Source organism: Canis lupus, chromosome 18 (genome assembly GCF_048164855.1).
Source record: "Canis lupus baileyi chromosome 18, mCanLup2.hap1, whole genome shotgun sequence".
In the NCBI taxonomy this organism is placed as follows: Eukaryota; Metazoa; Chordata; class Mammalia; order Carnivora; family Canidae; genus Canis; species Canis lupus.
In genome coordinates, this window is record NC_132855.1 from 57084310 (window position 1) to 57099321 (window position 15012).

Sequence of the window (15012 nt, forward strand, 5' to 3'; positions counted from 1 at the left end):
AAGGGGAGAAGTGTCTTGATTGTAGGCCAGAACACACACACACACACACACACACACACACACACACACCCATACACACACCCATAGGTGAGAAATGTTAGCATTTCTCACCTTGAGAGGTTGGGAGATGTTTGGGGTATTTAAAGTGCTATAATCTCTCCTCTTGTCCTTTAGTAGCCTTTCCCCCTAATTGCTATGAGTCTACCTTATTTGTGGAAAAATTCCTGGCTGAGCAACACATTTGACCCAGAAAGCAAGTTCTGAACTTCTTGGTGGGTTGTCGTCGTTAGCAGAAGAGAATTTGGCCTACGTTTGGCTGCTAGAATGACGCTAGCATTATTTATTGGTCCTGCCTTTCTGTTTAACTCCATGCTGAGTGTTAAGCCAGCTGTTTTCCACCTTTGTGACTTTGGAATGTTACACGCTTGCAGATGCTCCAAGTCAAAACCATCCCCATAACGTACCAAAGTCTAACCGTTCCACCCTCTCCATCTCTAAAGTCTTCTTATTCCCATCCCTCAACCCCAAGGCTACAGCTCTATAGTTAAGGGCATCCTTCTCTCCTCCCAGGTCATTGTATTACTTGTTAACTGAACTTCTAACCCAGTTCTTATTACTCTTCACATTGCAGCCAATCATCTTTGTAAATGATGAATCCTCCTTAATATTTAAACTCTGAAGGTTACGTCCAAACTTGACGTGGCATATAAGGCCTTTCCTTTTCTTTTCTTTTTCTTCTTTTAAAGATTTTATTTATTTATTCATGAGAAAGACAGAGAGGCATCGACACAGACAGAAGGAGAAGCAGGTCCCTCACAGGGAGCCTGATGCGGGACTTGATCCCTGGACCCGGGATCATGCTCAGAGCCAAAGGCAGATGCTCAACTGCTGAGCCACCCAGACATCCCTATAAGACCTTTCTTGAGTCTGGCCTTGGCAATTTTACATCTCACTTTACAGGTGACTCTTGAATGATGTGGGGGTGAGAGGGGTTGACGTGTAGTCTGAAGGCTGTGTAAAACTTTAGATTCCCTCAGAATATTGCTACTAATAGCCTAGTGTTGACTAGAAGCCTTACTGACAGCTTTAAACATCCAGTTAATACATATTTTGTATGTTACATATATACTGTATTCTTCCAATAAAGTAAGATAGAGAAAAGAAAATATTAAGAAAATCATAAGGAAAATACATTTATAGTACTGTCCTGTGATTATTGGGGGAAAGAAAATCCACACATTCAAAACCATGTTCAAGGGTCAGTTGTTCCTTGGTGTGGTCCTATTCTTCCTTGCCTCCAAACTTTTTTTTTACACTTATTGTACCCTTTGTCTAAGATACCTTTTCTCACCTTTCCTTCCCTGGGTAACTCTCATTTATCATTCACTTCTTTCTGAACTTTGATGTCAGGTTTTCTGGAAGTCAGTTACTGAACCGCCAAGGAGGATTAGGCACCTCCATGTGGAATTTCCCTAACGCCCACTGTACTTTGCTGCCCTAGAAGTTTGTGTCCTGTATTTCCTGTTCTCAGCTCAGCTGGGAACTTTCTCAGGGCAGTGACTGGGTCCTGTGCACAGCTGTATTCCTCCTTCCCCCTATTTTTAAAATTGTGGTAAAATACACCTAACATTTATCATCTTAAAATATTATATAATATTCCATCATGTGTATACATCACATGTTGTCTGTGATTTGTCAGTGGACACTGGGGTTACTTCTGTGTTTTAGCTGTTATGAATAATACTGTTAGGAACTCAAGTACACAAATATTTCTTCATCACTCTGCTCTCATTTCTTCTGAGTAAATACCCAGGAGTGGAATTGTTGAATCATGTGGTTATTTTATTTTATCTTATTTTTATTTTATTTTATTTTTTAAGATTTATGTATTTATTCATGAGAGACACAGACTGAGAGAGAGAGGCAGAAACATAGGCAGAGGGAGAAGCAGGCTCTTTGCAGGGAGCCCGATGCGAGACTCGATCCCAGACCCTGGGATCATGACCCAAGCCGAAAGCAGGCGCCCAACTGCTGTGCCACCTAGGCGTCCCAATAATTTTATTTCCAATTTTTTGTTAACAGCTGTGCCACTGTACATTCTTAAAAACAGTGTGCAAGGGTTTCAATTGCTCCACATCGTTACCAACACTTGTTATTTGTTGTTACTGTTTGTTTGCTTTTTGTTTTTTTTAATAATAAATTTATTTTTTATTGGTGTTCAATTTGCCAACATCCAGAATAACACCCAGTGCTCATCCCGTCAAGTACCCCCCTCAGTGCCCGTCACCCATTCACCCCCACCCCCCACCCTCCTCCCCTTCCACCACCCCTAGTTCATTTCCCAGTTACGAGTCTTCATTGTTCTGTCTCCCTTTCTGATATTTCCTACCCATTTCTTCTGCCTTCCCTTCTATTCCCTTTCACTATTATTTATATTCCCCAAATGAATGAATGAATTTGTTTTTTTTTTATAGTAGTCATTTTACTGACCATGAGATGGTATCTCATTATAGTTTTGATTTGCATTTCCCTAATGATTAGTGATGTTGAGCATCTTTTTGTTGTTGTTGTTGTTGTTGTTGTTGTTGAGCATCTTCTTATGTGCTTCTTGGCTATTTATAGATTTTCTTTAGAGAAATGTCTATTAAGTCCATTGCCCATTTTTGAATCAGGTAGTTTTTTTTTTTGTTAAGTTTTAGTACTTTATATTCAGGATTTAAACCCGTTACCAATACATGATTTGCAGATATTTTCTCCTGTTCTGTGGGTTGACTTTTTACTCTGTTGATACTGTCTTTTGATGCATATAATTTTAAAATTTTCAAGAAGTCAATTTATCTACCTACTCTTTGGCTGCCTTTGGCTTTTGGTGTCATGCTCAGGACATTACTGCTAAATTCAGTGGCATGAAACTCTTGCCCTGTGTTTTCTTCTAAGGGTTTTACATATTTAGGTCATATATTTAGACATTTAATGTATTTTTATTTTTATATATGATGTTAGGTAAGGGTCCAAATTTATGTTTTTGCATGTGGATATCCAGGTTCTCCTGTACCATTTGTGAAAAAGACTCACAGCTGTATTCTTAGTGCCTGATACGTAGACATATTTATTGAATAAGATACTCAATGAAGAAAATGTTGTTAAGTATTATCTCTCTTTTGCCTGAGGCAGAATTTACAATACTTTTGAGGCTATGGAAGCCTTATATTAAAATCATACCACATTGATTTAGTAGTAAAGTTTTAATGATGTATGTAGAGCAAACTTCAATAAGACAAAATTTGTGATTTTATATTGGTATATAGGTAAAGATCCATATTAAATATGAATGAGGAAGGAAAAGATCTGGAATAATCATCATAAGACCAATAATAAATATTTAAGTAGAGATAAAGACGTTGTGGAAATTATTTAAAAATAAGGTTATTTTGTTATTTTTCCCTTTTGTGTGGTTTCTTTATTCAGATTGTGGTCAAATAATGTAAGCATTACCAACAAATATTGATATTATAACTTCTTGTTTTCCGAATGTGCTTTTTGTTTGTTTTCCAGGGCAAATGTACCACCAGAAAATGGTAATGGGATTATAATTTAGGGCTAGCAAGAGAATGAAATTCTATCCACCCATCTACCTGTCCATCTGCCACGCTTAGCAAATATTTGAGTCCACTATGGGCAAGATGCTGGAGTTGCCTACAAGATATATATGATCTTAGAGATAAAATATGTCCATAATTTACAAAAACATCTCAAGCGTGACTCTGCTTTGGTATTTACAGTGTAGTTAGTATTTACATAGTGATTTACTGCTTGCAAAGCTCTTTCATGTGCCTCATCTCCTTTTATTCCTACATGACAGATGAAGAAACTAAGAGAATAATTTACACAAAGTCACATGGCAGCCCAGGAGAAAGTAAACTGAAATTCAGGATAGGCTCTGATTCCAAATGCCATACTATTTTCTAAACCATTCTCTTCTTCATGGGCTACTGTGGAATACTTCACAGAACCTCAAAAAATTTTCAAGATCATGATTTGAAAAATACTTAAAAAAAATTACTGCGTGTGTTCCGGTGCTTAGCAATTCTTGAGCATTGTGGATTAATACAACCAAACTTGTGTCCACTATATTACCTGTTGAATCTCTGTTACTTTAAAGCATTACAATCAGAGTTTCACTGTTAATGGTTTTCTAAGATTGTATTTTTAATTTAAATGTAAAGGATAGTATTTTTTGAAATTTCTTTTTTTAAAAAAAATATTCATTTATTCATGAGAGACAGAGAGAGAGAGAGGGAGGCAGAGACACAGGCAGAGGGAGAAGCAGGCTCCACTCAGGGAGCCCGACGTGGGACTTGATCCCGGGACCCCAGGATCACGCCCTGGGCAGAAGGCGGCGCTAAACCCCTGAGCCACCCAGGCTGCCCTGAAATTTCTTTTGACTGCGTTCGCCTCTTGTAATTTCTTTGCTATATTGATAAAATATAAAACATGAAGTTCTTATGGCTAGAAGGAACTTTAGATAAAGAATATATTTTTGGGATGCTAGCATATAAGTAAAATGTAGTTCTTATAGATATATCTGCTTTATACAGGAAGTATTTAGGCAATAGTCATTTTTATTGCCAATATCAGTTGATAAAAATGAATGTAAGTGTGGTTTATTAAATATACTATGCTTAATGAATAAAAAGTGGTATTATAACCCTGAACTTGGACAGAGAGTGATAGGAAGTGGTCTACTATTGATAGTGTAAATGTCCCAGAATATATATGCAGTGAACCTCATGGTCTTAATAGGATGGGTACTGTTTGCCCTTATTTAGGGGTTGATTACTCTTGGATTTGACAAAGACCCTATCCATGAGTAAACTTCAGTAAGGTTCTTCTAGCCATCCTCTTGACTAGGCCTTGGCCTTGGGCTTCTGCGTTCCTTCTTACTGGGTTCAGTTTTAACAGTAATCCTGTCAGTTTAGGGAGAATCTCCTAACCCTTGACTTTTGATCACTTTTGATCACTCTTGATAACTGATCCAAATTCCTCATCCTCATCCTTGATATCTAAGTCCTTGACCTGTGTTTAGCAAGAATTCTCTTATTCTTGGTGTTTGCCTTCTAGTACTTTTTGGTCTACTGTCTCCCTCAGTCAGCTTGTCATCTATAAATTCACAGCTGTCTCTGATGTAGAGTTGAGCTCTCTCTCTCCCCTATTGCAGTAGTCTTGGATGAAGTCTTCCTTATCATTTTAACAGGCATCAGAATGATTTTCTCTCTCTCCCTCTCTTTTTTTTTTTTTTTGAGAAAGATTGTGTGTGTGTGGTGGTGGTAGGGGGAGGGGACAGAGGGAGAGGGAGGGAATCTCAAGCAGACTCCCCGCTGAGCATGGAACCTGATGTGGGGCTTGATCTCAAACCCTGAGATCATGACCTGAGCTGAAGTTAGGAGTGAGATGCTTAACTGAGCCACCCAGGGGCCCCAGAATGATTTTCTCTTTAACAGATTCATAACAACAAAAACAATTCAAGTAATCAAGTCTGCAATTGACTATAAAGGTTGAAATCACTGTGCCTTAATATTAAAGGAAAGGAATATCTACTATATTAAAATATAAAATATAGAAACTAAGCTATGAAAGAATAGCGGCCTGCAACAAGACGTTTGTAAGATGAAGTCTCCAGCTAACTGAAAAGGATTGTTTCAAATTACTAGAGTTAGATCATTTTAAATAGAATGTTGATAGTGCCAAAATCACCAAACTATGGAGCATTTTTCCTTGGTTGATGCAAAGATGCTTTTTAAAATGAAACTAGAGCAAGCACAGAGAATAGAATTTGGGTTAAAAGTGGTCTGTATTGAATACCTAGATTTACAAATGTCTGCTTGGTTTCATTTATTTTTTTTTGTCCTCTCAATAATTATGCCAAACCAAGACCATTCCTTATTTTCATTTGCTCAGAGGAGAAACCTAAGGCTAAAAATTATCAAATAATTTATTTGAAGTCAACTAGAAGTTAAATCCAAATGTGACCCCCAAACCAGTAAAATGGTGATGATGATGATGAAGGTTGTGAGAGAAATGGTATTGGTGACGCTGATGTAGGTGATGACAGTGGTGGTGATGGTAGTGGAAGTGGTGGCGTTGGTCATGAGGATTGAGGGGGTGGCGATTACATAGATGCTGCTAGTCATGATGGTGGTTGGGGTGGAGTTGGCTGCTACTCTGAGGATTTCTTTTGTCCTGAGTTTGGTGATAATCTTATTTCCCCTACCTTGCAGTGCTCTGTCAGTGTCTCATGATGTGATTGCTCAGATTTGAATCTTAATTAGTCTGACACCAGTGTCTCTATATTCCAATGGGTTATTAGATTGCTGCTTACATTCTTTTCAGTCCATCATACATGACTTCTATGTATTTTCATAGAGTACTGACACTAGCCATGGATTCTGGGACTGGGGCTAGGAGAAGATAACTGAACAGGTATCCATGATTCTTCTCATTTGCTTTTGCATGTTCTCATATTTAACACTTTATAAGACCATAGGTGGCCTGTGTTATGACCATCTTGTATAAACTTTTCTCTTGCTGGAGCTATCTGGAATGACTGCATAAAAAGTGTAATCAAAATCAGGTAAACCCCTCTGTGGGTTAGTATATAGATAAATCATCATCATTTTTACTCATAGTCGGTGCCTTGCTCATGAGGGATTATACAATAAACTAGCAGATTTATACATGTTTAGTTAAAATACAGTAACAGAATGATCAGGCTTTATTGCCACTTCATTGACTTTGGTTTTCCTACTACAAAGCTACCATTTTGATAGTCTAAAAATACTAGAATTTTGGCTGTATTGGGTTTACTCTCCCAATTCATTCCTCTTACAAAACCTGCATACTGCCTAAGTGAGAGGAGAGATGCATGTGTAATGTCTGTGCTACACGTTGCAGCCAAGCACAGTGCTTTCCCTCCTCCACCCTGATCTTCTCAAAGCAATCATGTGGAGTATCACCAGCTATGAGAAGCAGAATGTACTGGTGGCTAAATTTCTTTGTTGATGTTCCAAATATTTCCAGAAAAGGCCAGAAGAGTTGATTTGCTTTTGTTTCTGTGAGGATTTCTGTTATTACCTTCAGAGATCACTAGCTCAAAGCAGTGTGCATGACTTTCTTCTATCTTTGTCCTGACCCCTACTCAACTTTTCTTACTGTGGAACATACTAACAACTAGTCTTATTCAGACATATGGCAACCTGTGATCATTCAATTAATTCCTTCTTTCTTTTCTATATATTTTAATTACCCCAGGGATCTGGTATTCTGAAGAATGTTACATTTAGCCTGTTGAAAGTACTTTGGTCTTTGTAGCTCTGGGTTAGTTAATCAGCTTACTGGGCTAGGGAGGAAGGTTGAATGAACTAGAAATCACTGGACCTTACTTGCAGGGAAACCTGCAGTCAGCTAAACTTTTAAAAGAATTGTGCATTTTTCTTATTTTCAATTATTATTAATTAGCTTATGTGGATGATATTCTTAAGAGAATATTCCAAATTATTAGCTTTGTTTAACAAATAAAGACATAAGGAACTAGGCATGTAGGTTTGCAGGGAATCTCTTTTCTAGGCTAATAAATGAAATTATATTTTATCTGGGCCTTGCTGCATTTTCATTTTCCCTCCCTGCTTCCTGACAGCCCAGCCTGCTGAGCCAATACGCAGTGAATGTACTTTTGAAATGGCCTTATGTCCATGAGCACCACACAGTTAACCCATAGGGATCATAATGACGTGTCAGGCGTGTGTTTCAAGGTAGCTCAGAGTCTCCTTACCAGGACTTATCTATCTTACAGGATAGCAGAGGTGGGAGAAAAGAAAGCACTGTATTTGAGAAAAAAAGCATTCTATTAGAGAAATTAGTTTTGTGTAGGATAATCAAAAGAACATTAAGACTGAGGAATGTCTTGTCTGTGTGTCGCTGTGCATGCATTCACAATGTGCACATGTGGGCATTTGTCTACTGTCTTTTTTCATACATTCTGTTTGAGTAAATACATTTAAAATCTTCAAAAGATGATACTAAGGTTGGTTTGAAGTCTACATTAGTGTCAGTAGACCTAAACCATTTAAATTGTGTCACCATCTCTTACCTTACTAAAGTTTAGAATGCAACTATGATCTTAAAGGACTGAAATTACTGATAATAGTGATCTTTGGGTCATTTGCTTTTCTATTTTTGACTATATTTTATAAATTATAAAATATATAAAAATGATTGTTAGGGTCAGCTATCTTAAAGATATTCATCTTTTATATCAAAAGGAGCTTGGCAAAGATTGTGTCAACTCATCCACTTTTGTAAAAGAAAAAAAAAAGAAAAACAGTGAAATTGCCTCCTATCTTATATCTGTAGAGTCATTTTTGGTTACAAAGGAGAGGGCCTAGATAATTGATTATAGAAGTATTAACCAAATAGAAGGATGTTCAAGCATCTTCCTACCATCTATAGATCCTAGGTTCTCAATGAATCTCTTTACCTACCATAGCATTGTCCTTAGTAGGCTCTGAAATGTCATTAGAACTAGAGGATTCTTATTACATAAAAATATTCTTAGTCATTTATGTATTATAAAGACATTTCCCTTTTTCTGTGCTTTTCCTGACCTCTGCCAAGTACATTTAGCACATTCTTACACTTGCAGAATTCTAACTAGATCTTATCACAGATTTTTGTATCTGTAGATTTAATATTTTCAGGACTCAGCATCACAAAAGTAGAATAATTTCTTGGTCTTTACTTTCCATCTAAATACATATTGACATTCTCAAGAAAGTTGTTTGAATAAAAACCCCAAAATCAAATAGCCCAGGGAAGGCATCTCTAGGTACAAATTATGATCAGATTATGAGAGACTTATCCTCAAGGTCACAAAAGTAGGCCATCTCAGGGAAAGCTGTGTCCCAATGTCAAGTGGAACATGATAGTTTATTTGGAACTCATGCAGTGTCATTTATACTGAATTATTTGAATGTATGTTCTCACCTGTCTTTTTAAAAGTCATGTCTTTTTAAAAGTCATGGGATGAATCATCATAACAAAGCAATTTTTATCCCCTTGATGTTGAATTTCAAGTGTTTTGTTCCTCTCTAGTGTAGTTTACTTCTAAATGTATTTGAAAAGAGGACGTAGGACACTAATTTAGGTGGATCATGAACTAATAATAACCTGTCCTTTAGTGAACTAGTTTATAAGATTATATTGCTTTTTGGCAGTTGTTACTTGAACGCTGGGTCAAGGTTAGTTCTGCTCTGGAGTGGACAGTCTAACTTTAAGCCTTGTTAAGAATTTCTAGAGTATATGGAATTTCCCGATTGATACCTGTTGAGTACTTCAGAATTCAGCTTTTTAAAAAGAAAGTCTGTAACAATTTTAAATCCAGTATAGTTAACATATGGTGGTGTATTAATTTCAGGTATACAATATAGTGATTCAAGAATTCTGTGTATTACCAGTGGTCCTCAAGATAAGTGTACTCTTAATCCCATTCACCTATTTCACCCATGCTTCCCCTCCACCCTGCCTCTGGTAACCATCAGTTTGTTCTCACTATAGTTAAGAGTCTGTTTTTTGGTTTGTGTGTCTATTTTCCCTTTGTTTCTTAAGTTCCACATATGACTGAAATCATGTAGTATTTGTCTTTCTCTAACTGGCTTATTTCACTTAGCATAATACTCTCTAGATCCATACATATTGTTGCAAATGGGAACATTTCATTCATTTTTTATGGCTGAATAATAGTCCCGTGTGTGTGTGTGTGTGTGTGTGTGTGTGTGTATCTCACATGTTCTTTATCCATTCATCTATTGATGGACACTTGGGCTGTTTCATACAGAATTCAGCTTTTTTTGGGGCAGTATTTGGTGGGCTGGCATAATGAGCTGATAAAAAGTATCATGTTGTGGTGGGGCATTTGGAGGATTAGATATATGGATATTTAGTATTTTCATCTTTATTTGTAGTAATGACATCCAGATATGTAATTTTTTAGCATCTAAGGGTAGCCCAGTTCTGCAACCTCACAATTGTGTGTTAATGCCAAGTGAACATGTAGAATCAAATATCCTGAGTTAATTGAAACAGAGCCTAGTCATAAGCCTAATTCATGTGACCGCAGCAAGCATGAGAAAGAAGTAGCAATCATAAAGAACATTTTCCCATAAATAAACCATCGAATCATATTAAAATTTAAGGGAAGAGATAAACTTTGAGGCTCATTTCCGCACCCCCTCCTTCCCCCACCTCTCACCAAGAAAATAAAATCCAGGAGTGGTTTATAGTCATCCTACTGGCTTTCTCAAAACACTGGTTGATGGCAAACTACTAGGCAAGTGCTCAGTCTCTTTCTTACAGGTGCTGTAGTCATTGTTGGTGCTCAGTTCATGTTTAATAATAACATTACTCAGAGTTGAAATGTGGCTGGTATACCAGGGTTAATGCCAGTGCTCTTAGGAGAACGGTGATTGGCATTTTAATCACTGCAAATGTTCAGAACCTTTTTCTGAATGACTGTATTTCTAGCTCTTCAGATTTCCCTGCTCCATGTGGCTCAGCACCAATTCAGAGGGGAGAGCTCCATCTACCGAAGGCTCGTGTTATAATGATTCCTTCTGTTGAGTCCAGTGATTTTCCTTTTGTACAGCTCGTTGAATTTTCTTCTGATTTATAGGCTTCGATGGAGGTCATGTTGAAACTGGTAATTTGGTTATTTCAGAGCCAAATTCCTTGTTATTTTGTTCAGTGCTTAAATCTAAAGGAGTTATTAGGGAAGCATTCTTCGTTCATTTAATAGTCATGTTTTATGGGGACTTAGTAAAATGGTAAAACTGCCCTTAAGAAAATGTTGCTGTAGATGGTCTTTCTTCAGTTCTCCCTAGCTTGAATCCCCTTCCATACCCTTGCATTGACATTGTATTGGTGAGATCTTAGACATTAGAAGTAACTTTGATGTCAGATTGCTGCTTGATTTCAGTTTAGTCATCTTGGCTGGCTCTGGGATATTGTGCATGACCTAGTGTTTTTTGTTTTTTTTTTAATTTTATTTATTTATTTTAGAGAGAGTGCATCTGTGCACATGTGAGTGGGGAGAGGGGCAGAAGGGGAAAGGGAAAGGGAGAGAATCTCAAGCCAGCTCCATGCTGAGCCCAGAACCGACATGGGGTTGGTTGGTTGGTTGTTGGTTCCCACAACCCTGAGACCATGACCTGGGCCAAAACCAAGAGTCAGATGTGTAACCGGCTGAGCCACCTAGGTGCCTTGCAAGTGGCTTTTTATCAATCTCGTGGGTAGTTGTGGGCCACGCTTAAGGAGTTTAGACTTTGTTGGAAAGGCAGTGGAATCTTCCAAGAATTTTAAATAGGAGACCATCCATATTTACATTGTCTGTTGGATCAGAGATTTTGGTAGCCAGGACTCTGGGCTGTCAGTCTTTTATAGACTACCCAAGGTGTCAAATCTTGGGTTTATTCATGTCGATCAATGAAGGAGCATGAAAGTGAGGCCATCTCACACAGCTCCAATGGGCCATTCTAGCTCCATGCTCCCCATAGCGTCAGCTGATGCTCTTGTTGGGTCTTTATTGTGGCTTGAAATTTCTCTCCATCCTGCTTCTCTTCTGAAAAGAAGCTGTGGGTGTTGATCCCAAAAACACTCTTAAATAAACATCCTGCATGCTAAACTCTGTCTCAGAGGCTATTTTCTGAGGACTCCAGTTTGGGATTGTGGAAGATAGAGACTAAATTATGGAATTTAGATATTTACCTATAGGTAATAAGGGGCCATTGAGATTTTTTTGAGCAGAGAAGTAACATGCTAAAGCAGTGTATTAGGATGCTTAATCTGGCATCCATATGGATCACGCAGAGGGGAGTCTGGAATAATCATTATGAGAGAGTGAATGAAGCAAGAGTCCATAGGTACTAATGAAATAGGAGAGAGAAATGGCACTTTGCCATCTACCAGCTGTGTGGCCTTGGGAAATACTTAGCCTCTTTTTGCCTTATATTTCTGGTCTGTAAAAATGAGGGAATTAATATGTATATCAGAGGGCTGTTGAGGGGGGCAACCCGGGTGGCTCAGCAGTTTAGCACTGCTTCAGCCCAGGGCCTGATCCTGGAGACCCGGGATCGAATCCCACATCAGGCTCCCTGCATGGAGCCTGTTTCTCCCTCTGCCTGTGTCTCTGCCTCTCTCTCTCTCTCTCTGTCTCTCACGAATAAATAAATAAAAATCTAAAAAAAAAAAAAAAAAAAAAAAGGCTGTTGAGGGGATTAAATGAGATAATGTCAGGTTCATAGTGTTTGTTTAGTAAGTGCTGTTTCCTTTAAATACGTTTATTAATCACAGTGTCATTACTGACCACACGTGTGTGCACACACACACACCTTCTGCACCTCTACTGTCACATTGTGTCTCTTGCTTAAACCCTTTCAGTTTTGCCTTTTTACACACTTCTTAGTGTAGCAGCTAAGAATTTTTCCTCTATCATGATGTGATGCTCTCCTCTCATCTCCTAACCTTTGTGTTCCCGCAGTGCATGTGGAAGGCCAGAAAATTTCATGCTCTTCAGGCTTCTTTGCTTGTGGACATGCTATTTCCTCCTGCTTGTGTGCCTTGCCTCTGTGGTCTGCCTAGTGAATTTCTAGTCAGCCTTCTGTGTTCCTGTTCAGATAACCTGATCCTTAAAAAGAATTATTATTATTTTTATATATTTTATTTATTTATTTATTCATGAGAATACACAGAGAGGAGAGAGAGAGAGGCAGAGACACAGGCAGAGGGAGAAGCAGGCTTCATGCAGGGAGCCTGACGTGGGACTCAATCCAGGGTCTCCAGGATCACACCCTGGGCTGCAGGCAGCACTAAACCACTGAGCCACTGGGGCTGCCCCTTAAAAAGAATTATTAGCTGCCTGATCTGCATAGTATATACGTTTATTCCTCCGACTTAGCATGTGGAGGGACTTTCATGTTTATATAGCCATTTTCATTGTGACCTCCCTGGGCCCAGCACCTGTGGTGATTTCATCTTTGATTTCTTGGCACCTGGAATAGTGCTTATGGCATATAATGGGCACTCAATAAATGCTCATTAGAAGTAGGTTGATGAAAGATTCTGCATTGGGCCAGCAGTGGTCAAATTCTCACGAAGTCAAGGCAAACTTACAGCCCTGAGGGTTCACAGGATCCAGGAATACCGCACAGTGCTGGATACATGCACAGATGGTTGGATGCCTGCAGAGATGGCTGGGTGCACTTCCTTTGGCAGGTTTGGAAGTTTGCTTTGCATATTGATGATACATCCCAGAACTGTGGGTTAATAGAAGATCCTGATACCTTATCAGCTCTATTCTGTGACTCCCAAGATGTCTTGTCAGTTGATTGGCTTCTTGTTCTAAGAGGTCTGGTGTTGGAACAAGCCTGTGTTTAATCTCTGTGATGAAGAAATGTCTTTGGATCAGCATTCTTTGAAATCCTCCTTTGATTTACCTTGTCTGTTATAGATTTATCAGGTTAGTTCTTCAGAGTTATGCCTTATTTCTCTACTTACTGGTCTATTTAGGTAAAAGAATTTTTAAATTTTAATCTCAGGCAAATTGGTCTCAATAAATAATTATTATAGTTTTTATTAATAACCTTGTATTACCCTACAAGTTGAGCACAAAATTTTGAGTCTAATAGAGAAGGTGATACCAAAGCAACTTGATAGAAATTGGAAAGTTAGAGGGATCCCTGGGTGGCTTGGTGGTTTAGCACCTGCCTTCGGCCCAGGGCATGATCCTGGAGTCCCAGGATCGAGTCCTGCATTGGGCTCCCTGCATGGAGCCTGCTTCTACCTCTGCCTGTGTCTCTGCCTCTCTCTCTCTCTCTCTCTCTCTCTAATGAATAAATAAATAAAATCTTTAAAAAAAAAGAAATTGGAAAGTTAGAAAGGGAAGCTATATTGGGAAAAAGATACTTATTTTAGGTCAATATCAAAATGACAGTGGTCGTCAAAGAAAAAATTTCAGGGGCAGCCTGGGTGGCTCAGTGGTTTGGCGCCTGCCTTCGGCCCAGGGCGTGATCCTTCGAGACCTGGGATCGAGTCCCACGTCAGGCTCCCTGCATGGAGCCTGCTTCTTCCTCTGCCTGTCTCTCTGACTGTCTCTTTCTCTCTCTCTGTGTGTCTCTCATAAATAAATAAAATCTTAAAAAAAAAAAAGATAAAATTGCAAAAGGCAGTAGTAGGCCAAAATAGATGTTATGAGAGGCAGTATAACTTTTACCCCCAGCTTTTTCTTTTTGAAAAATTTAAACTCTGAAATGTACTGAAGGAATAGTATAATAAACATTAATAATTAATTATTATTAATAATTAATGATTAAATGTTTTAGCCCATATCTTCTTACAATTAGAGTATTCTTTTAGATGGCTAAATTCAGTACTGTTATTACACATGATATTGATACATATTATTTACTATGTAGTCCCTATTCCTGTTTTTCCTATTATTCAAAAATACTTTTTACACTCAGTCTTTTAAGAGTAACTTAGGATCTATGTAAGGATTTTATGTTATATTTTTGTTTGTCCTGCCTATTTAATTTTCTTAATCTGGAATCTTAAATTTCTTTCACTTTTTTTGTTTCTGATAAGTTGGAAGAGTCCAGACCAGTTGTCTTGTAAGGATCTCCTACATCTGAATTTGTCTAATTCGTTCCTCCTTATTAGATTCAGTTTGGCAAAGTTTGACACTAATACTACATAGGAGGTATTATGTGCTTTCCATTCTGTTAGGAAATACATATCGCTTTGTTCTGTTATTGGTGATGCTGGGTTTGATCACTCGATTAAAATATTTCCTCTAACTCTTTTCATTGTAAGGAAACAGGTCCCCTTTATAATAAGCAACCTATAGAGTGATACTTAGAGACCATTTGTTTATCCTTCTTTCTTAACGTTTTACCAGATAATTCATGC

General features: G+C 38.1%; 1 protein-coding gene across 11 annotated transcripts in view; it reads left to right on the forward strand.

The window, feature by feature from the left end:
- The window catches only part of EXOC4 (exocyst complex component 4), a 746933-nt gene that overhangs the window by 121219 nt on the left and 610702 nt on the right, over positions 1 to 15012 (forward strand). The window lies entirely within an intron of this gene.